Source organism: Protopterus annectens, chromosome 12.part0 (genome assembly GCF_019279795.1).
Source record: "Protopterus annectens isolate FY-2018-M chromosome 12.part0, PAN1.0, whole genome shotgun sequence".
Classification (NCBI taxonomy): Eukaryota; Metazoa; Chordata; order Ceratodontiformes; family Protopteridae; genus Protopterus; species Protopterus annectens.
The window spans coordinates 1,037,331,440-1,037,355,601 of NC_056746.1; the positions used below are offsets into that span (position 1 = coordinate 1,037,331,440).

The following is a 24,162-nucleotide window of genomic DNA, read 5'->3' on the forward strand; positions in this document are numbered from 1 at the left end:
ATTTAGGCCAAAATCTCTAACCATGCCTAAGAAACCAATGCCCAGGCCACATGCTCAGGTCTCTATGTCTAAAAAACAAATGATAAGAATGACTGAAGATCTTATAACTCTAATCAGGGGAAGCCAACCTCCCCCTTCTAAGAGACCTAGGACTAAAGTTGTTTATGAATCTTCTGAACAGGATTCTGATTTTTCTGATGATCTGGATTTGCCCTTATCTACTTATGAGGATCTGATGCAGTGGACTCTATTCCCTCTGCTTCCCCTCCAGAGGATTTTTCTTTTGGTGAGACCTTACATACTCTAAGGGAGCATTTCCCTGGGAAAGACAGGATTTTTCTGATTCAAAAAAGAGGCGTAGGGATTTCTTACTCCTGTCTCAGCATAGGCCTTTATCTATACCTCCTGTACTAGACATTGTTGTTGATGCCTTTTCAGAATCTAGTTTGGCCCCTGATTCTTTGCCTCCTGCTCCCAGAAAACCTGACATATTACAGGGTTCCTGATTCTCACAACTTCCTTTTTAAAAATCATATTGCGGATCCAGAGACTATTTCACAGGGACTTAAGGGCATTAAGGCGTCTACTGCTAAAAATCCTACCCCCTCTGATAGAGACTCCAGGGTGCTGGATAGATGGGGTAAGAAAGTTTACAGTTCTGCAACCTTGGCCATTAGGGCTTTAAACTGCCAGTTTCATATGTTAAAGTATCAACAACATGTTATTGGATTGCTTAAACAGAAAATGATAATTCCTGACTGTGCTGAAAATAAAGAATTACAGGATTTAATGCATTTTGCTGAACAGGTTGGAAAACATAATTTGCAGTGTGGACTTGATTCATTAGAGGCCTCTTGCAGGGCTGCTGTTACTGGGTTTGTGTTCAGAAGGCATGCTAGGCTTAAGGAGCAAGGTTTGCCTGATCATGTTAAAGGTAAATTGTTGGATGTTCCCTTAAATCAGGACCGCCTGTTTGGCAACAAGGCTGAGGAAGTTCTTAAAAAGATGGAAGATAAAGCTAAATCTATGCAAACTGTTAAAGATTTCTTAAAAGTTCAGCCTCCAAGATTTAGTAGGCACTGGCCCTCTAAAAATTGGTTCTTTCCAGCCCCTTCCAGTTCTTCTCAAGCCAAACCCAGACACTGCAGAAACCCCAGGTTTCAGTCCCAAGGGACACACAAGACTAGGCAGTGGGGGGTTTCCGCACCCAAACCTGGGAGTAGTAAGATTCCCCCCTATGGAAAACTGTCTCAATGACTTGCTTTTAAAACTTCCAAGCATTTCCCAACTGAATGCTCCTTTAGGCGGAAAGATTGGTCTGTAGGCCAAAAACTGGGAATTCATTACCCAGGACAAATGGGTTTTAAATGTAGTGTCCCAAGGATACAGATTTTATTTCCTCACGTTACTAACACCAAGCGGGTGGCCATATCTACCCCCAAATCAGTGGGCAGAGGCCCAAATTTAAGTACTCTCTCTTGGCTATTTAGTTGGTACCAGAAGAGGAAAAGGGACAAGGTTTCTATTCAAGAATTTTCCTGGTACCCAGAAAAGGCAATACATGGCATCCTATCCTGGACCTTTCTATTCTAAACACCTTTCTGGTGATGCCAAAATTCAAAATGCTGACTTTTCTCCAGCTGCTTCCTATGTTAGGCAAGGATGCATGGTTGGCAACACTAGAATTAAAAGAAGCATACCTGCACATCCCTGTCAGGGAGTCTTGCAGAAGATACCTATACTTCAAAGCAGGCTACATGCACGATCAGTTCTCTGCACTGCCCTTTGGCTTATCTACTGCGCCCAGGATATTCACAAAGTGCCTAGCTCTAGTCATTGCATTTTGCAGGCAAAAAATATTCAAATACACCCACACCTGGACGATTGTCTAATTCAGGCAGAAAGCAAGGACATTCTTTTGAATCTGGTCTTTGTTCAAAGGGTACTGACTGTCTGGGGTTCACCATAAATGAAAAGAAATACCACCTGGTACCCTGTCAACAAATTATTTTCCTGGGAGCAAGCTTGAATACAACCTCCCAGATGGCTTTCCTCATGTCAGAGAAACGGATTAATTTGACAACTTACTTCAAACGAGTGGCCACAAAAACCCAGCTATCTGCAAGGCAAATACTGCAAGCCTTGGGGTTCATGGCTTCCTGCATTCTTCTAATTCCATATGGAAGGCTGCATATGAGGAAGCTGCAATGGTATCTCAAAAGCCTATGGTGTCAACATTCACAGGATCTAGAAGAAAGGATTCCTGTCATACCTTGCCTGTGCCTAGAGTTCCTTTGGTGGGCAGAGGCCTGCCACCAAAACAGGGGACTACAATTCACATTACCTCCTGCCGCCCAAATCTTAACAACAGACGCATCAGACTATGCATGGCGGGCTCACCTGGCAGGGAAGTGCATTCAGGGCAAATGGAACCCAAGTCAAATGTACCTGCACATAAATCAAAGGGAAATGTTAGCTGTACAGAATGCTGACAACCTTCAAGGACCACATTCTTCCAGGACAACTAATGGTAAAGACGGACAACACCACTGTCATGTGGTACATAAACAAGCAGGGGGGTACACATTCTTACCCCCTCTGCAGACTAGCCATGGCATTGTGGAACACAGCCTTGAGCTACCAAGTGAATCTACAAGCTCAATTCCTGCCAGGAAAACTAAATACACTGGCAGACGGACTAAGCAGAAATCTCATGGACCCACACGAATGGAAACTGGAACCAAAGATTTTCAACCTGTTGACAAGCAAATGGGGGAACCCAGATATAGACCTGTTTGCCTCCCTCCAGAACCATCAACTGGACAAATTTTGTAGAGGGATTCCCCCAAGCTAGTTTGGAAAGTGGATACTCTATCCTTCAGCTGGAAAAAACTATCAGTCTATGCCTTTCCTCCTCTGCTCTCCAAGTTACTATTAAAGATCAAACAGGACAAGCCAAGGGCGGTTTTAATTGCACCAGATTGGCCCCGCCAACACTGGTACCCACTCTTGCCCAGCGTGTCACCCTTGGCTCCATGGCACCTGCCTCAGACTCATTCCCTGTTGTCTCAGCAGGAGAACCAGATTCTGCACCCTCAGCTGCAAACCCTGAACCTAGCAGCCTGGCTAATTACCTAATCTCTCCTTTACCATCCCTCAGTAAGTCAGTGATGGATATCATTTTAGAGGCAAGGAGGCCTAGTACTAGAAAATCTTATGCTGCAAAATGGAAAAGATTCTGTGTCTGGAACCAGTCTCAAGGAATGAATGCAGCAGTGCCCAATTTACTTCAGATTTTACAATACTTGACTGAGATGCTTCATTAGGGCTTGTCTTTCATGCCTCAGCCAATTCAGCTCATTACAGCACAGAGCCTCCCCTCTTCTCTCACCCACTGCTCAAGCAGTTCCTCAGAGGGGCCAAAAATTTAAGGCCACCCAGGAGAGCTTCAACTCCAGCCTGGGATCTTAACTTTGTCTTGGAGAAACTCACTCTTCCTCCTTTCGAGCCAGCTGCTACTGCAGATTTAAAATTTCTTTCCTGGAAAACAGCTTTCCTTTCAGCAATCACTTCTGCAAGAAGGGTATCTGAATTACAGGCACTTATGGCAGTGGAACCTTTCATCATCTTTCATGTGGACAGGGTGTCCCACAAAACCAATCCCTCCTTCATGCCCAAGGTGGTATCCAATGTGGCTCTTAATCAGTCCATTCATTTGCCTACCTTTTTTCCTAACCCACAGAACAAAGGGGAACGAATACTGCACTCTGTAGATGTGCACAGACAGCTTAGATTGTACTTGGACAGGACTAAGCCTCAAAGGAAGTCTGAACAACTGCTGGTGGTATTTGCTGCAGGGACAGAGGAAAAAGCTATTTAAAAATGAACCATTTCAAAATGGATAGGCCAATGCATTCATTTCTGCTATAAGCACCATGGAAAACCTATCCCACAGGGCATCAGACCCGAGTCAACCAGGGCTGCATCTACGTCTACAGCCTTTCTCAGGGGCATCCCTACTAGGGACATCCTAGAAGCTGCTACCTGAAGTCCTGTACATACTTTCACCAAGCATTATCATTTGCCATTTTTCTCTAAATCCAGAGATGGTTTTGCCACTGCAGTCTTGCAGGGCCTTATAGCTGGTCCTAATTCTATTTAAATTCCTCCTCCCAAGCTTAGCTTTGGGAATCTACCCAAATGTAATGACTGAAACAGTGAAACACGAACATAGTACAGTTGTGTACACTTACCATAAATGTAGATGTTCGAGTGTATTCACTGTTGCAGTCCTGGTTACCCTCCCTCCAGCCCCCTTTCTTCTTTTGGTTATACCTCTACTCTCACTTACTGTGCTCTAAAAGCTTTTTGGCGTATTTGCTTTTTTGTTGGAGGTATATCCTTGTTATAGATTTGATTGCTTCCCATTAGGGGGCACCTGACATCTTGGGCAAGAAAAACTGATGTAATGGCGTCGGCTGCATGTTTTATACCCCTGACGTCATTGAAGAAGGGACTGCAACCGACGCAGAACCCAAGACTTTGTTAATCAGGCTGACTGAGGGCTACTGCAAGCAGATAACCCAAATGTAATGACTGCAAAAGTGAATACACTCGAACATTTACATTTATGGTAGGTGTACACAACTGTACTTCAGTGATCTTTGGTATGCTAAGTGTATGGCCATTGCAGAGAATGCAGCGTATGGTGTAAGTTTTAGATAGACTGAAGAGCTGTTGACACTTCAGGTGGATGCGAGAAATGCAAACTGCATGTAGTTCTTCCTGCACGTCTTTATTATATTTGTCTATATGTAAAGTATAGATATGTATATGTAGTAAATATATATACATGTATATACACATTTTTTAAAAAGGACAGATGGAACAACTGTACAATACTTTCTCATAGATTCTTTGGTGTTCTTCTTTCTCAGTAGCTTACTGCATCAACTTATGGTCCTCTTGTTTTTTCTTGTTCTTTTGTTAGTATGAACAGCTGTGATGTCACAATAGTGTGTGCTATCAAAAAATACAAAAATATCAAGACAGAGAGAAAGGGATAGGGGATTCTTAAATGGAAACCTAACACTGGTAGAGTTTTTAATTGAATCTAGAGCAGAAACTGCTGTTAAAGGAATAAATTAGTAGGGTGTATAAATAGGAATAAATCTGAGGAGATTAGAAAGGATTGGGAAGAGAAAGACTGGAAAAGCTATTTACAAAAATGGGAAGATGTGTATAGCTCCCAAGTATGCAACAAAGTCCATTAAGGTTTATGATCTTTGCTTGGAGATGTTTGCATAAGTATTTTTATACTACAAGCAGACTTCAAAGAATTTTTCTCTATGTAGATAGTAAATGTGAGGTGTGATGGGGAGGAAAGTGGTAACTGGGAACATATGTTTTGGGAGTGTAATGAGTTGGAAAATTTTAGAACTTCCTTGCAGAGTACTTTGTCAGACATATTGGGTGAGCAAATGACTGTAACTAAGGAAATGATATTTTGAGGTGGGACATAAAATCTGAATTGCTTGATGTAGTAAGTCCTTACTAAGTTTAATCCCATAGGCTGCCAAAAAGCAATTACTAGAAAGTGGAAATCAAAGTCTAAACTAACCGTATGTGAAGTATTGAATCTTATAAAAAGGCAAATAGCTGGAAGAGGGCTCTTTAGAAAAAGGAAAGAGCAAATTGTATAGAAATGAATGGAAATTTTGGGAACAGTGCATGTAGAATAATCACAGGTTCATACTAGGCTATCTGCCCTAGGGCATTTATAAGCCTAGCCAGAATGTGTTTGGCTTTCGCCACCCATTTTAAATTTATTTTGCTATGCCCTTTTTCGAGGTTAGTATACTGTGCCTCTGTCTAACAGTGACACAGAAGTGATACCCGGGGTAAACCTACGATCTCCCATCCACTCATCAAGATTCCTCTTGAAGAGAGTCAATGAGGGACTCTGCCTAACCTGGACTGGGATTTTATTCCAGAGTGAAGGGAGCCTCTGGGTTATGAATCTGTCCCTCCAGCATGTCCTATTTATTTCAGTGCTGAGGTTCAAGTCTCTCGAGCGTAGCTCGATGGGATTTGGATTTTCTGAGGTGCAGCATGTCCATTAATTCCGGGTTGGACATGGCTTTATCGTCAGGCACAGATCGCCTCTGAACAGGCAGTATGCCACTGAGTAGAGCTGGAGTTTCTTTAACCGGGCAGCATATGGCATCTGTTTGAGCCCTTTGATCCCCTTGGTGAGGTACTTTTGGGGTCTTTCCAGTTGCTGCAGGTGTCTGGTAAGGTACATCCCAAAAGGGGCATTGTACTCAATTATGGGCCTGATGAGGGATGAGTAAAGAGGCACGATGACCTCCCTGATCTAGATGTGAATCCCTTCATGATTAGGTGGGCTATATAAAATGTTTTTCTAACCACTTTGGCCACGTGGTTGTCAAATGAGAGATTGCTATCAACTTGGGTCCCCAGGTCCCTAATTACTTCTTCTGTACTTAATGGATTACCACCTATGTGGTAATTTGTGGGAACTTTGTTTTTGCCAAAGGGGATGACTATAAACATTTTGGCATTTAGCTTGAGGCCATGGCTCTGGCACCAGTTGACTGTTTCTATGAGGCCCTTTTGGAGGATGCTTGTGTCAGCTGGAGAGTCGATTATGGCGCCCAGTTTGCAGTCATCTGCGAACTTGGTCAGCCACAGTCCTTCCGTGTTGGCCTGTACCTCTGAGAAATATATACCGAACAAGAGAGGTCCCAGGACTGAGCCTTGTGGGACACCACTTGTAACTGGTTTGGAGTCTGACATGGCTCCAGCAATTCTAACCATGTGGGTTCTGTCCTTGAGCCAGTTTGCAATCCATCTAGTGACATAGGGGTTTATATTTAAGCTGGTGAGCTTATCTATAATGCCCGAGTGGGGTATTGTATCGAAGGCTTTTGCGAGGTCCAGGTAGGCTGTGTGGACCACCTTCCCCTCGTCAATGGCCTTGGTGACTGGTTCTAAGAAATCAACCAGGTTTAAGAGGCAGGATCTGCCCTTAACAAAGCCGAACTGGGTAGGATCCAGTGTTTGTAGGTCCCCAATATCTTTATTTATGAGGTCCATGATGATCCTTTCCATAGCTTTGCAGACCAAGCTAATCAGGCTTATGGGGCGATAGTTTCCAGGATCCGTTGAGGCACCACCTTTATGGAGAGGGACCACTGTTGCTGTACGCCACTCTTTGGGCACATATCCTGTAGTAAGGCTGAGATTGAAGAGTAGTTTTATGTTTGGGTTTAGCTCTTCTAGGAGTTCATGTAGGACGCAGCCCGGGACACCATCTGGTCCCATTGATGCTGTGTTTTTTGCTATGGAGAGGGCGGCTCTTACCTGAGCATCTGAGATGTCAGGAGGGCAGCACTCTGCTGGGATAGATATTTGCCCTTTGGGTGGGGAGAAGTTTGCGCTGAACCTGTCAGCTAGGATGTTGGCAATGTCTGTGGGTTCGGCGAATTTTTTGTCATTTTGGACTAATTCTGAGCATATCTGGGAATTACCACCCAGGTTCCTAACATAACTAAAGAAAGCCTTGTGATTATCCTTAGTGTCCTGTGCAATTTTTCTCTCGAAGCTGGCCTTAGACAATTTTATGTGTGCCCGTACTTTTTTGCTAATACTGATCAGTGATGCCTTCCCTTTTTGGGATTTTGCTCTATCATTTAGTAGCTTCCTCCTTCTATTGTATAGTTTGTTTATGGCTGGGGTCCACCAGACAGGACATCTGCCTTTGGAGGATTGGGTCTTGGTTTTATTTGGGATCGCATGATCCATGCATTCCTGAAGGTGTTCATAGAATGCGTTTATAAAGGATTCTGCGGTCTGGGCCGTATTTTCCACAGGCCCGGGGGCTTTGAAGGATTCCACCTCAGTTTTGAGGAGTTTGAAATTTGCTTTAGAGAAGTTTTTCACTGTGGTTTTCTGGGCAGGGGGTGGGGTCGGGATGTGAATATCCAGTGAGATTAGTTTATGGTCTGATCTTACCAGTGAGGGATACACTTCTGGTCTGGAGCATAGAGTCCCCATGTTGGTGATGATCGGGTCCAGTATGTTTTCCCCTCTTGTGGGAGTGGTAACAAGTTGCTCCATAGCATTTGAGTTTATAAATTCTAGGAACCTTTGGGCTAGGGTGTTGGAGCTAGAGTAATGCTCCCAGTCTATGTTTGGGTAGTTGAAGTCGCCCAATATAATGGTGTTTGGAGAGACCTTCATATTTTCCAGTGTTCTCAGGAAGGCCGAGTGGGGTTCCTGGGTTTGGGAGGGTGGTCTGTAGCAGGCTATAAACTGGAAGGCAGTTTTACCCACTGTTAGTTGCACATGGATAATCTCTGATGCTTAGGTGCTTTGCCACCAACCTGGAGGTGTGGGTATCTTTGATGAATATCGATACTCCCCCTCCTTTTGTGGTTCGGTCCAAGTTTTGGGGCCGAAAAGCATGGTATGAGGTATAACCTGGTAGTGCTGGGGTGCTCTCGGGAGCCCTGAACCAGGTTTCTGTTACTGCACAGATATCGATGTTCCCCATGCTAAGGAGAGTTTCGAGTGCGTGCATCTTGAGGTTTAGACTTCTGGCGTTGAGTAGCATTACTCTTAGTTTCTTATCCCTTGTGATACCTATGGAGGTGGGTTTGTCTTTTTAGCTTTGCCTAAAAAAGGCACTATGGGGGTAGCAAGAGCCTTTGCCAATATCCGAAAGCCCAGGGGTGACAGGTGCAAGCCATCCCTAGCGAAGCATCGTGGCTTGTCGAGCATATCATCCCAAGCTGACAGGCATTGGATCCCCTTTGAATGACACCAGTACTTAAGCCAATTGTTGAAATTGATCATCTTGTCTTCATATTGTGGCATCATTCTTGGTGAGGGTAAGATGCTACTCAAGGTCAGGGTCATACCGGCCTGGGCTACATGCTCAGAGAGCTCCTTTATGTCTCTTTTCATGTAGTCCAGGGAGGTACGTCTCAGGTCATTCACACCAGCATGGACAATGACTGAGTCATATTTGTACTTGCCTTGGAGTGACCTGAGTGCTTGTGTTATGTGGCGGATCCTAGCGCCTGACAGGCTGCTCACCGTGACCCTCTCCTTGTTCAGCCTGGTGGCGGGACGTCAGTGTGCCTGACGATAGAGTCACCTATTACAAGTGTATCAGGTGTGTTGTTTAGTCTTGAGGGCTGTGACTGTTTGGCACACTGGCTTTGTGAGATATGTGTTGCACGTGTTTTGTTTTGGGGTAGCGGCTGCTTGGGTGTCTGCTTTGGAGGTCTCTGCTGCTTCAGCAGATCTTTATTTAGAGCCTCAGTATGTTTTGTGTGATTATGTGTTTGGTTTGCTGTCGTGGTAGGTCTATGTGAGACTGGAATTGTAGTGAGTGTGGTTTCCTTCTCCTCCTGACTGGTTATGCCAGTACTGAGTTGAGAGAACTTAGCCTCCAGTTTGGCTATATGGTTGCATCTCTCACATGTGTTGGAATTTGTTGGGAGGAGGAGAGGGTTGTCTGTGTACATGAGGCAGTTGTAACATTGCCTCAAGATTCCCAGATTCACCAGCTGGACCGGAGAGGAGATTGACAACTGACCTTTGGACATGCTAGAATAATATTGGGAATTCCTTAATAATTGAAAACCAGGGCCAGTGGGGAGTGAGGGTGTAGTGCTTTTAATTTTTAGTGCTGACTTATATAATTGCTTTAGTGAGCAAGTGCCAGGTAACTTAAGTGCAATGTAGGAGGAAGAGTAAGGTTTAAGGGAAGGCGCAAATTGAGCAATTTATATTATGCAGGACTGCTGATAGTTACAAAACAAGATTTTTAGATTTGTAATTTATAATGTATGTAAATGAAAGTAATGTTAATATGATTGATTTTCTTTACTGTTATATGGATGTTTGCGTAAGTGATACTTTTAGTAAAGGTGTTTATATAAAGAAAAAAAAAAACATGATGCTAAAATAGCAGACATTATAAATACTGTTCATGATCAAAGATCCTAAAAGTAAAGAAATAGAAGGTGGCAGGCTTAGACATGCAGGTTGTCTGAGGTCTGTGTATTTCTTGAAGTTCTCCTGAGTATATTGCCAACTGTTTAATGTTTTTGTGTTCTTTGTACAGTAACATCATAAATATAATTGTAGTATGGTTTAAGCATTACAAGTTAGCATGCATTTTTATATTTCAGTGTTGCAGTGTGTGTGTTCACTGTTTTTGTTTGCCTTTCAGAAAGCAAAGAAATCTAATAAATCCAGGGTTGCAGAATCTGCTGTAAGATCACACTCAGCAGGTAATGTGATAGCTGTGCTTAATTTAGTTGCTATATCTCTGGATTGTTTGAACATTCTATAATTTATAATTGTCTTTCAACAGAGTCTGCTGGACCATCTAATGTATGTGAAGGAGCAAGTGACCAGTCTTCAGGGGAGAAGAAAAATGGCATTTCTATTGACAAAACTCTAGGTTTGTAAGAAAAGTACAATGATATTTTCAGTTACTGGAAGTTACTTTTAAGGGAGTTAATTTGAGGACTTGGAAAGCAATTCCCAATTTCACTGAATCTTTTGAAATTTTCTTACAACCTTAACTCCTGCAGCATGAGTCCAGTACATTCTTTTGATTTTTGTCAGTCTGCTCTGCTAAAAAGCTGATCTTTATTGTTTGATCTGAAGAGGTGTGGTATAACTGAAACAGAGAAGACTGAAACTCTGCTACTATATCTCCCTCATTGTATAGGCATAATTCTACTTCACAAGTTCCTTTTTTCCCTTCTGCTTCAGATGTTATGAAAACACTTGTAAGAAATGGGGCTTAAACAGCAGTTTTCATGCATATTGGCTTTTAAGTCCGGCAAAACATATTTCAAAAAGTTGAAGGAAGCACTGGATGAGGGAGACATGTAAGCTTTAGAGGAGAACCAGTAAGGCATACAGAAAACAAGGTAACAACCCGAAAAATATTTGCCTTTGGGAGGGATCATTTTAACAGTGAACCATAACATTTGGGTTTTATTCATCATACCTGGCTTCATTGCTGGTCAGAAATGTCCTGCACTTCAGTCCCTTTGAAGACCAGCACTGGTCTCATCCTGCATTCCTTCAAACACTTATGCAGTTGTGGCTTTCCTGTGAAAGTCATTGTTATACACAAAGGAAGAAGAGCAATATGCTGATCGCCACACTTTATTACAAAACTAAGTGATTTTGTCCCATTCAGAAGAGCTCGTAACACCCACCCTTTATAAAACAGTCACATGATCAGGATGATTAACAATTTTGCAAACAAAAATCAAAACCTAGCACATTTAAAAATACTGTTAATACCATCAGTAAAAAATCAAGTTATAACTACTTGAAAAAAAACATAAATGGGTCAGCTAAGGACAACAATAGACAGGAAAGTTACTATAAGGCAAACATCGCCTTAAGCGTTAACACACTACTAATAGAAACTATGTCATTCGGCCCAGGGAACACTGTGGCATTACACTTAAGCTGCTACTTCAATCCTTTATATTCATGAAATTCATCTGAGGGACCTCCTCTGGGCCCCATATCAACATGGTCAATTACCATATACTTGAAAATGTGGGTAGAGTTGGTGTTGATGAGTTTAAATTGGGCATTCATGTTTTTTTTATTATTATTAATACTATACTGATGTTAGTATATTCTCTCCCTAAATGCCCTCTTGGTTTTGCCAATATAAAACCCATTACACTTTTGGCTCTTTGACACATAGATGACCTCTTACTATCACAGTAATACTTGTGATCAAGTTTAATTGTGCCATACCCTACCACCGGAAGACACACAACTTCCAAGATGTATTTGCATTGTCTACAATGGCCACATCAGACCATTGCCCGTTTACATTGAATTCTAGGGTGTCGCTCAAGGAAGGTCTTAAAACAAGCATCTTTCCTATAAATAATAACTGGCTTTTCAGATTCTCATGGTCGACCCCAAGTAAACTCCAGTTTCTGCAAATAATGGACCGCATCTGACCAAAGTGCAAATTATATGTTAATACCAATGCTTTATAAAAAAACAGTGTATCCTTAACTGATGTAACACTAAAACTATCAACACTAATCCCTCTGTTAGCCATCCCCAACAGAGGGCTGTAAATTCCCAACTGTCTCTAGCCTCATCCTCGTTAAAGATGTTTAGTAAACACCCGTGGGTAACCTCTTTGTTCCAACATCTCCCACAGTTTGTTACATTCTGTCTTGAAGGCCAAGTCATTGCTGGCCATATGGGCCAGCCTCACACATTGCCCCTTCACCAAGGACTTTTTTTTGGGGAAGGGGATGCCAACCATTCAAATGTAACAAAAAAATTGGAATAAGTGGGCTTCCGTGACAAGGTAGACTCAAATTTCTTCAACTTCCTTTTGGCTTTGCTCCACTGTTCTCTGTTACACCATATAGATCATATTGGCATATATCCATTCATGCAGATACACACTGACACTGACACACATCTCTCTCCAGAGCAAGGAGGTGCCAGTCCAGCTTTGATCCATGTTTCTCTGTTACACCGTACTCCATGCCTGCCTCCACATACATGCACATGTAATCACAAACATGCACAAAAATACCAGCAGGCCTTTACACACACACACACACAGCACACACACCATTGAAGTGCGTTGGAATACCCACCTCTCCACAGAACACTGCTTCAGTTTCCACGGGGTTGTTTGAGCTACTGACAATGTCAACTCATAACACCCCACCCCCAGATGTCACATGCACACACAATGTACCAGTGAAGACAGGTGCTTTCCCTACCTCTCCAAAAGCAGTGCTTCAGTGTCTTTGAGGGCAAAAGCCATATATAATGTCAGCTCAATACCCACACTTATTGCAGAAAGCCATCTGCACAGCCGCAACTCTCTCCTTAACAAGTCAACTTAACACATGACATTCCATCTTTCAGTTCTTGTTCTCTGTTACACTGTGGACACCCTGTGTACATGCATGAACACACACACACACACACACACACACCATGTACTGTTGAAGTGTGTCGTATTACCCACATCTCCACAAAACATTGCTTCAATTACAACTGAGTGTCAAAGGTACTGACACTGTCAGCTCATAACAATTGTCTCTTTGAAGGAAAATAGACTTACAGGTATGAATGAGGTACCCACTGGCAATATTGCTAAAGAAAAAATACATGAGTTTTGAGTCAGACAGGCAACAGAGGCGAAGAAGCTTCATTTACTGTTAGACATACAGAAGTGCAAACAGCACCCATGCTATTGAATGATTAGCCAGTTATACACTGATGATATATTTCTACCTGGTAGGTGCCCTAGCCTGCTGAAAACATGCTGCACCAAAAAAATGACAGATAAATGAGCACACACAGCAGTCAAGTTATATACTTTAGGATACTTGAAGTACTGATGTCTGAACAATGCAAAGAATTTGATTTTTATGGACTACTCAGGGCATCCAGTGTAAATAGTTACTCACTGCAAAATGAATAATAGTATTATGTGGTATGAAGCTTATCTTCTGTAATACATTTGTCATACTTGTGGCAACAGAACATGTACAAGTAAGCCAATGGTTCGAGAATAGCAAAACTCTAGCATGTATAAAGTATGAAGCTCTTCTGAAAGTAAAAGATTGACTTTCTAACTGCTGCTGAACATCTTGGGTGACGTTTGACATACATATATATATATATATATATATATATATATATATATATATATATATATATATATATATAAAATGCAAAAAAAAAAAAACATGACATCTATCCTCTATTTTTCAGCACCCACAGTCTTTCCCCAGCTACTCCTGCTTACTCCAAACTTTGTTTATAACTAAATTCCAGCTATTAATTTTGTCTAAATATTACACTTTATAAATACTTTAAGACCTGTTTGCTGCAAGATTTTATACTCTGTAAATGAATTTATATTCTGTAAATGTACTTTAAAATTGTATAGTCAGCATGAAGTAGATGACTTCTTTGTTTTGTACATTTGTCACTGTCACTAGGAGCTCTCTGTAAATGAATTTATACTCGGTACATGTATTTCATATTGTATACTCAGCATGGAGTATATGACTGCTTTGTTTTGTATGATTGCCAATGTCAGTAGAGCTTTTCTCCCCGAGCCTACACTGAAACAGAGTCTTTTAGGTCCAGTGGACTTCTCCGGTCATCAAACTAAAATACAAAAAATAAATAAATAAATATAAACACACACACACTGTGACGCCCGTGCCCTGGCCCAGCAATGAAGGAGCCTCAATCTTCACCACAACACCAGAGAGGGCATCTCATATACGAGGAAAGGATAACAAATACACACAGTAAAGTGCAATGTCCCTTAAAAGCACACAGAGATCACAGTCAGTCCAGGGCTGGACGCTCCTTTGTTCTCCAGGTCCCCAATAAGACTCCCCACTGGCACAGCTATGGCGTCCAGATCTCAGCCAGTTGGGCAAGCTAAAATCTCCAACACCCTCTCTGTCCAACCAGTGCTTCATGTGCCTGCCCAAGTAGCTGACACACACAAACTTTGAGATAAGAGTTTATACAACCACACAGACACTTCTGGGGAAGGCTTGTCCAGGTTCTCCAGCTGTGCCCCTTCTACCTAGACTGTACGGTAGTACCCTGCCACCACCCAGCTAATAATTATCAGCTACTCAGAGGCCCTTAACAGTGTGTCCAATTATTACTGTGCAATATTATCATCCAATTGGTAGTATAACTAAACAGTCAAGGCTTATAAGAGTGACTTGGTACAGGATCCTTATATACATGCAATGTGCTCTTAGAGCTTAACCTATCTCTACACAAATCAGCCACAGTTAAAAGGTTTAAAAACATTTAATAATAAATATTTAAAACCACAAGACAATACTTTCTACTACACAGTGCTAGTCAAGAGTTCAGAGATCACGCAGAAATACTTAAAAATAATTCAGTAGTACATTTCTGACATCACAGAAAAACACTTAGTCTACTCTTTCTAGTTCCTAGCTATGTCTAACAGAAGACACAAGTCTAAGATAACTTACATATGAGCAAGACAGTGCTGTGAGTTGGATGGTCAAGACAAAAATGCTTAATAATTGCTGGGGGTCTCTGTTTAAATTGCTGTTTTCATCCCTGATTCCCATTACATTATTTCTCACTTTCCTGGTGTTCCCAGGCTAACAGATACTACATTCTTGTTATCTTACACCTGCAGGAAACTACATCAGTAAGAGACATTCCATATGTAAACTCTAGTAATTATTCCTTAAGTTAAAACAATAGGCAGGATGCTTCACTCCAGACTCATTGACTCCAAATTCTAACTTCAGAAGGGCACACATTAAACAATTTTAACTTCAAAGGACAGACAAGAAATGCTTGGCTTAGCTTTCTTTACAGCAGAGGGCAATGTTGCTACATTGTTTTAAGTTCAGCATTTCACAGTATTTTCTTTCAGTTAAGAAAACAAGTCTGTAATTCAACATTCATATTTACAAATGATCGAATTATGTATAAAACCCTATCTGGCTAGGCTGGCAGCCTTCATCTGTCTTCACCCAGTCTTCACAAATCAAGCTAGTTTTTCAGGTGACCCTTGAGAAACGCCGCTTGAGAGGGTTAGGTCTGTCTGAGTGTACCTTACCCCATTCCCTGTCTTGAGAGCCCATCTGCATTAGCATTGCAAACTCCTAGTTCCAACATCTCCTGTACCTCCTCCCTCAGAGTCTGTTTGACTCTCTCAGGCACCCTGTAAGGGGCCTGCCTAATAGGCCTTTGGGGTCCTGTATCCACCTGGTGCTGCACCAGGTGGGTGCATCCTGGTTTCCCAGTAAACATGTCCCCAAATTCCTGCAACACTGCTCAGATTTCTTGAACCTGGGTAGGAGATAGCTGCTGGGGACATTGCTACCCCTTCCACTGAGGTGTCAGACTGAGCCTCACCGAGGAGATCAGTCCCCAGATCTCCCCTCAGACTCCTCCTGCAATCCACTGCAGATGCTCAGCACAAGGGCCTCCCTGTCATGGTAAGGTTTCATCATATTAACATGGTACAGTTTGTGCCCCTGCCATCTGCTTAGCAGTTCCACCATGTAGTTAACATCACTTACCTTTCTTACCATCTTGTATGGTCCCTCCCAAGCTGCTTGCAGCTTGTTGTGTCTGACGGGAATGAGAACCATAACATGCTGCCCCACCCCATACTCTTTAGCTCGAGCATCCCTGTCATACCACGCCTTTTTCTGTTGTTGGGCTTTTGCCAGGTTCTCCTGGGTCAAGCACATGAGTTCTCTGAGCCTTGTCCTGAGGTTTAGGATGTATGCCACAACAGACTCCTTGTGAGACTCACACTCACCTTCCCACTCATCTCGAATTAAATCTAGAGTTACCCTCGTCCTATGGCCCGTACAGCAACTCAAAGGGTGAAAACCCTGTGGATTCCTGAGGAAATTCTGTGCAAGCAAACAGATGGGGCAAATATTTGTCCCACTCCCTCTTAAACTGATCTGCAAATGCCTGTAGCATGGACTTGATTGTAGAGTTTAACCTCTCAACAAGACCATTAGTCTGGGGATGGTAGGGGGGTGGTCTTCATGTGCTTCACCCCACAGGACTTCCACAGACAAGCCAGCAGGTCTGACATGAAATTGGCACCTCTATCAGTCAGTATATCTTTGGGAAATATACCCTGCTGAAAATCTCTAACAAAGCATTTGCCACCTTCTCTGCCTCAGTGGAGGACAAAGCCACTGCCTCAGGGTATCGTGTAGCATAATCCACTACCACTAGAATATACTTTTTCCCTGTGGAACTTGGGGTACTCAGAGGACTCACAATATCCATAGCTACCCCCTGAAATGGCTCCTTATTCACAGGCAAAGGCATCAAAGGAGTTCACACCTTGTTTCTTGCCTTGCCTACCTTTTGGCACTGCTCACAGGTCCTGCAGTACCCTGTTACATCTCTGGAAATTTCAGGCCAATAGAAATTATGCATAATACGCCTCTTTGTACATTTTATGCCCATATGACCTGCAAAGGCAATATCATGGGTTATGACTAGAAGCGTCAGGTGGTAGGCTCTAGGCACTACCAGCTGCTGTACTCTCTCATCTTCTAGCCCTCCCTTAGGTGTCCACTCTCTGTATAGTAACCCTTTTTCCCCAGTATACAGATTCCCCCTTTCTTCGAGACTCAGGTGCCTCCCTAGCTGCCTGCCTCAGGCCTTGCAGTGTAGGGTCTGAGAGCTGAGCCTGACTCAACTCTCTCCTTGTAACCTTTCCCAGTTCCCCTTCCACAGGAAGTCTGACCTCCTCTCAAAGTGGTGCCTTACTCTCAGCCTGGGTGCTACTACTCATCTCTACCTTTGCAGTCACTCTGTCCAAGGGACCATCAGCACCCCCAAGCAGCTGTGGCTCACCTTCAGCCTCATTGCTGCAGTGTATCTCCCTCCCTGAAGTAACCACTTCACCAGTTCTGGCTGCAATTATGCAGTCTGTCTGGTTCTCCCCAGGCTACCAGAACCACATGCTTGTCTCCTAGCCTGACTGTGTGTAACTGCATAAAAGCACATGGTACTGCCTCATCCAAATCCTTCCCTCTCAGGACATCTGCAGGATGTAGTTCAGTACCCCTGTTGTCTCAAGACAACCTACTGTTGGCATTTTGTCTTTCCCACTTACTGGCTCCCTCTCCTTTTTGTTCCCCACCTTGCCTCCGTGGACACCTGTATGCCACATGGCCCCATTGGTTGCATTCAAAACATATGACCGTAGCTCCTGGACGTGTACCTGGACTAGTGGCTTCCCCTGCTACTGGCAGATTCTGTGGGGGTAGTCTGTGCTGCCCACCATGGGTTCCTTTAGACCCATGAGCAGTACTGGGGGTCCCTTTCCTGCGCAGGGCTGCCCTGCTTGCTAGGTATAGATCTCCCTTCTTCCGCAACTCATCTGAAGTAGCACATTGTCTATCAGCTAACCAGATCTTCATGTTCTCAGGCAAAGTGCTAAGGGCTTGATCCCACATCAAAATATCTGCCAACCCTTCAAACGTGGTGACCTGACATCCACTCACCCACCTGTGGAAACAAGTGCTCAATTCAGCAACATATTCACACACACTTTCATCTGCCCTGCGTATATGTTTATGAAACTTTTTCCTTTACGTTTTAGGTGTTAGCTTAAAAAACTCTAATAGACAATTTTTTACAGCAGTATAATCAAAACATGCAACGTCAGACATTTTAGATAATACAGTTACAGCTTTACCATGGAGTAAGGGGGGCAGGAACCGTACCCAGAGCCCTTGGTCAACTTCATACTGTTTACATACCCTCTCAAACAAATGAATGAAACTATCAAAGTTATCCCCCTCTTTAAACTGTGGAAGAAATTTACTGACCTTTTGTGCTTCTGGGGTCCAGTTACTCCCCTTCCCCATTACCTCCATGACTTTCCACACATAAACTCTAGTAATTATTCCTTAACTTAAAACAATAGGCAGGATGCTTCACTCCAGACTCATCGACTCCAAATTCTAACTTCAAAGGGACACACATGAAATAATTTTAACTTCAAAGGACAGACAAGAAATGCTTGGCTTAGCTTTCTTTACAGCAGAGTGCAATGTTGCTACATTGTTTTAAGTTCAATATTTCACAGTATTTTCTTTCAATTAAGAAGAGAAGTCTGTAATTCAACATTCATATTTACAAATGATAGAATTATGTATAAAATCCTATCTGGCTAGGCTGGCTGCCTTCATCTATCTTCACCCAATCTTCAGTCACACACACACACACACACACACACACACACACACACACACACACACACACACACACACACACACACACAGACATACACATTATACATGCACACAGCTTTGGGACTGCAGTGTCAAATGTATTTGCAACTGCTGTCATGTTCATATTTGTATGTATTGTAATATTTCACCCTGTATCCTTCACCCTTCCTTTCTCATGTTCCCTTCCACACACTTTGCTACATATTGAATTTCTTTATCTAATCATGCATCTCATTAACAGAGACATTGGGACCCTACCCATTTCGGCTTTGTTAAGGGCAGATCATGCCTACTAAACCTGGTGGACTTCTTTGAGAGAGTTACCAAGGCTATAGACAAGGGAAAGGTGGTCCACACAGCCTACCTAGACCTCGCAAAGGGCTCATTTACCATTCCCCATTCTTGTATTATAGACAAGCTTACCAGCCTGAACATAAACCCCTACGTCACGAGATGCGTTGCCAACTGGCTCACGGACAGAACCCACATGGTAAGAGTTGCGGGAGCTAGGCCTGACTCTAAACCGGTTACAAGTGGCTTTTTCCCGGAGCTCAGTCCTAGGAACCCTCCTGTTTAGCATATACTTTTCAGAGGTACAGGCAAGCACAGGAGGATTATGCCTGACCAAGTTCGCAGACGACTGCAAACTAGGGGCTATAATTGACTCTCCGGCTGACACAGACATCCTCCAAAAGGGTCTCACTGAAACAGATACCTGGTGTCAAAACCATGGCCTCAAGCTAAATGCCAAAAAGTGTATAGTCATTCCCTTTGGAAAAAAACGTACCCACAAACTACCATATAGGTGGTAGCCCCCTAAATATGGAAGACGTAGTAAGGGATCTGGGGACCCAAGTAGATAGTAATCTCTCCTTTGATAATCACATTGCCAAAGTGGATAAAAAATCCTTCTATGTGGCCCACCTAATCACAAAAGGGTTTGCATCCAGATCAAAAGAGGTCATTGTGCCCCTCTATGCATCACTCATCATTCTCATCATAGTGTACAACGCCCCATTTGGGATGTACCTTACAAGACACCTGCAACTGCTGGAAAGACCACAGAAGTACCTCACCAAGAGGATCACTCGCCTCAAACAGATGCCCTATACAGCTCGACTGAAGAAACTCCAGCTGTACTTGGTTGCATACCGCCTACTCAGAGATGATCTCTGCCTGACATACAAGGCCATGTCCAACCCAGAATTGCTGGACATGCTCCACCTTAAGAAAACCATATCCCCTCGAGCTTCACGGTCTAGGAATCTAAACCTTACCACAACAATAAATAGGACATGCTGGAGGGATAGATTCCTGTCCCAGAGACTTCCCATGCTCTGGAACAAGATTTCAGTCTATATTAGGCAGAGCTCCTCACTAAAACTCAAGAGAAACCTTGATGAGTGGATAGGAAACAGAAAGTTTACCCCAGGGATCACTTCAATAGCTCTGCTGGACAGAGGCACAGAGGGCTAAGCTAAGTGGGTGGCGAAAGCCAATACATTCCAGCTAGGTTTATAAATGCCTTCTGGCAGATAGCCAAGTACCTACCTATGAACCTATAATTAGTTTTACGTTTTGTAAATGTGCAAATCTCTTATTATTGCACTCACTGTGATTACTCAAGTAGTAATAACAGACATGTGCATGCCTTCTGAACATCATTTATGATTTTGTATTATCTTTACAATGTTATTGTGTGTGGAGCTTTTCTCCCCAGGTCTCTGCTGAAAATGGGTTCCATGGCCCATTCGGACACTACCCGATTAACAAATATAAAATAAAATAAATCTGATCTATTCTCTATAGAGTGTATTTTATCTGCTATGTTAAGATGAAGTGCAAAACATTAAAAGTGAACAAGTAAATAAATAAGTAAAGAAATAAAACTAATGGCTTGTGTTGACCAGTGACATATAACTACATACAGCATACTGTTCATGACTCTATCAAAATGCACTACTAAATAGTTAAGTAAGAAATAATACATTGGAGTAAGCACATGCATATCAAAAGGCAATATTGAAGTTCAGAGGGAAAGCACCCTGTGGAGGTGACAAATATGCTCTTTGCAGTCAAGCTGAAGTGAAAAACAACTTAGAATTGAATGGCAGACACCGTCTGTAAAGGTATTTGTTGTAACACGTACTCTAAAGTAAGGGTAACACAAAATACACATCTCTGAATGACTACTGAAGGACTAATGCATAAGGGCAGTTGAATAACAATGACGCTCATTGCTTCAAATAGGAAAGAAGAGGTATTCAAAGAAATGCCAGTAATTCCATTTGAAAGGCAACTGCAGACACTGGAATTCCTATGTAAATGAGTGTGCCTGATTTTTGAAAGAGACCATGGAAGAGCAGTTTTGACAAAAAGTAATGAGTTGGCAGTTATGACATAGGTAGCCATGACCCATGGGTGTCCTATTTGTGCTAGCAGATGACTTCTGATATGTATTACTTTAAAGGAAATAAGACTATTATCAGACTTGGTCATGTGAAAGAGAAAACTTGTATTTTGCTCAGGTTCTGGTATAAAATGCAAATACATCATCATTCCACCTGAGAAATGTCTGTGTGGGTTTCCTCCGGGTACTCTGGTTTCCTCCCATGTTACAAAGACATTCATCTGGAGTGTTTCTCCCCAGGGCTCTGCTGAAATTTGGCTTTGTTCCAAGTCGGACTTTTCCAGTTAAATGGTAAATAATTAAAAATTAAAAATGTGTGGATATATAGTTAGACCATCATTCAGCGTATGAACATGTATACATTAATAACTGTGTCTTTAAAAGTTATATGCACACATATACACTGAAACACAGTCTATGCTAACTGCTGAGTCGTCATACAGGAAAGGAAAGGAATACACTGCTTTCTTAACATGTCATGTGCAGATTGGCTCAAATGCCCTGTCCCTATATTTGGTCCTGTGCAGACTGTTGAGGAGTGAGCCAAGTCTGTCATACTAATCATCCCAGGATTTTGCTCCGATGGACCACTTTCATATCTAGAAAATAAATAGCATCATCCAAATACAAACCTTGCTTGGGACATAAATTGGATACATTGGAGGAACAGGTATGTGTGTCAGAGAACATCGCCTTCTTTGGAACAGGCTTCCCATCCATGTAAAGCAGAGTTTTTCCCTGATCTTAGTTATGCATAATGTGGACTTGTGGATGGGAAGATAGTTGCAGGGATAGTTTATTGCATCTGTTTGGAGGGCACTGAGTTGTAATCAAGTGCATCTGCCATGTTTACTTCCGTGGGAGAAGATTTAAGTCCTTGGTTGTGCTAATGGGGGAAGATATTGATATGGTGGAGAAAACAGAAGTCCAGGATGATTGGGTCTGTAATGGCACCGCTAGCAAGATGGAGATCACCCCCCACCACCACCACCACTAAAGTATATCAGAACAGGAATTTAATGACAGATCTAGCAGACTCTCTTAGTGGCTCAGGGATGTGTCTGGTTAAAAATCTTTGTGGTTTCTATGATATGTTTAAGTTAGATCCATCCCAAATGTGGATGATGTCTATAAGGAATTATTACTCTTTAGATCTTGATGATTTTCCTTTGATAATTAGCTTTGTTTAAAAAAAGTGGTTTTTCCTCAAAACTGCTGTCATACGATCGACAAAGGAGCTGTCATTATTATTAACTAGATCCCAGACTAACTTGTGTTTTGTATTATGATATATTTACAGTATGATGAGGGTAGAAGGTTGTCCAGTTTTAGTACAGTCAGAGTATAGTAGGGGCAGTTCATTCTGGAGAGTTATGGTTTTGTGAGGTAAACCCAGGTTAAAGTCATCTGAAAATTGTGTTAGCCAAAGGTTTCTACTCTCTGCACTGAGGTCTGTGAAATATATACCAAATAGCTCCCATCACTAGACCTTATGAGACACTGTTGGTCACTCTCATTCCTTGTGATGAGCCACCAGAAAATTGCACTGTGTGGTTTCTGCCTTTTAACAAGTTTGCTACTCATTTTTACCATTAGACAGTCATTTTTTAAGGCATTCAGCTTTTGTTTGATGCATGTATGGGGTATAGTGTTAAAGGCACTGTCCAGCACTAAATATGTAGCATGCACTGTATGGTGAATGTTTGCAGCCAAAATAATCCTTTTTAATAAATTTATCAGCTAAAACAGGCAGGATGGCACCTGATAAAGCCCAACTGTTGGTGGATCAAGTTTAACAAGATTCTTAATGACTGTTTATGTGGTCAGTTATAGTATGTTGGACGGCTTTGGCACTATGCTAGAGCATGCCCTTATTTGTGAGCTACATGTCTGTATCAGAAATACTAATTCTTCTCACAGTAAATGGTGACATTACTCTTCTGTGTAGTAGTATGAATCACAAAGACGTCTGTAGATCAGCAACAGTGCTCAGTGAAATTCATATTCACCTCAAAAGGGTATTTAGAGTACATGACAAATCCTGAGCAGACTCTTCTTTTGCTCTAAGATTATTCCTATTTATTTCTGTTGGCAGTGATTGGTATTCAGGCTACTCCCCAAGCAAACACAGTGTGCTTCATATAAGCATCCAGTTGGAGGTATAGACACATTGTAAAACTGCACATATGTTGCCGTACAGCTGAATATATATTCTGTACAGTGCAGGTAAATGTTTACTGTGTGGTATGAAATGGAATAATGTGCAAGATTATGTAACACTGATGGTTTCCTTATGTGTTTTGCATATAGTGATCTTTTATCTCATCCTGTTCCTATTTCTGTGTTGTAAAATGTTCTACTGTATCAACTATGGAGTAGCAAGATCATTATGTAAACAAGCTGCACCTAGAATAAACTCTATTCTACTCAACATTAATAACTCCCAACTACAACATATTGGTTATAATTTTAAAACGGTTAGGTATCAACACTGCTAACTGACTTGCACAGGCTTCAGGAATTACAAGATACAACACATTATATTAATTCTTTATTTTCTGTACTAAAATTCTACAGACAGGTTTGAGTGTACAAGCAGGCACTAATTGTTTATGGTCAGTGGGGGAATTGTACTGAATGCCTTTGCCAAGTCAAGGTAGGCAGTATGCACTGTTTTGTTTTTCATACCTCTCAACTGTCCAGATTTTTGACTCGCATTTTTGGTCTGTTTCTCAAAAAATTGTGTTTTTTTTGAAAAAACAATTGCAAATCATTGAGAAATGAAGTCAGAAAATAATGGCAGACATCTAAATTTCAGACTTCACCTCCTTCACAAGATTCATGCTAATGCGACACCTGTTACTCTATCAACTTTCTACGTTTGTAAGAGCA

At 42.1% G+C, this 24,162-nt stretch overlaps 1 long non-coding RNA gene across 1 annotated transcript in view; it reads left to right on the forward strand.

Moving 5' to 3' along the window:
• Nucleotides 1-10,231: 10,231 nt before the first annotated feature.
• Nucleotides 10,232-24,162, forward strand: part of LOC122816954 — a 106,871-nt gene continuing 92,940 nt past the window's right edge. The window contains exons 1-2 of the long non-coding RNA XR_006367126.1: nt 10,232-10,328; nt 10,412-10,501. This is a non-coding gene — a long non-coding RNA (uncharacterized LOC122816954). The remainder of the gene's footprint in view (nt 10,329-10,411; nt 10,502-24,162) is intronic.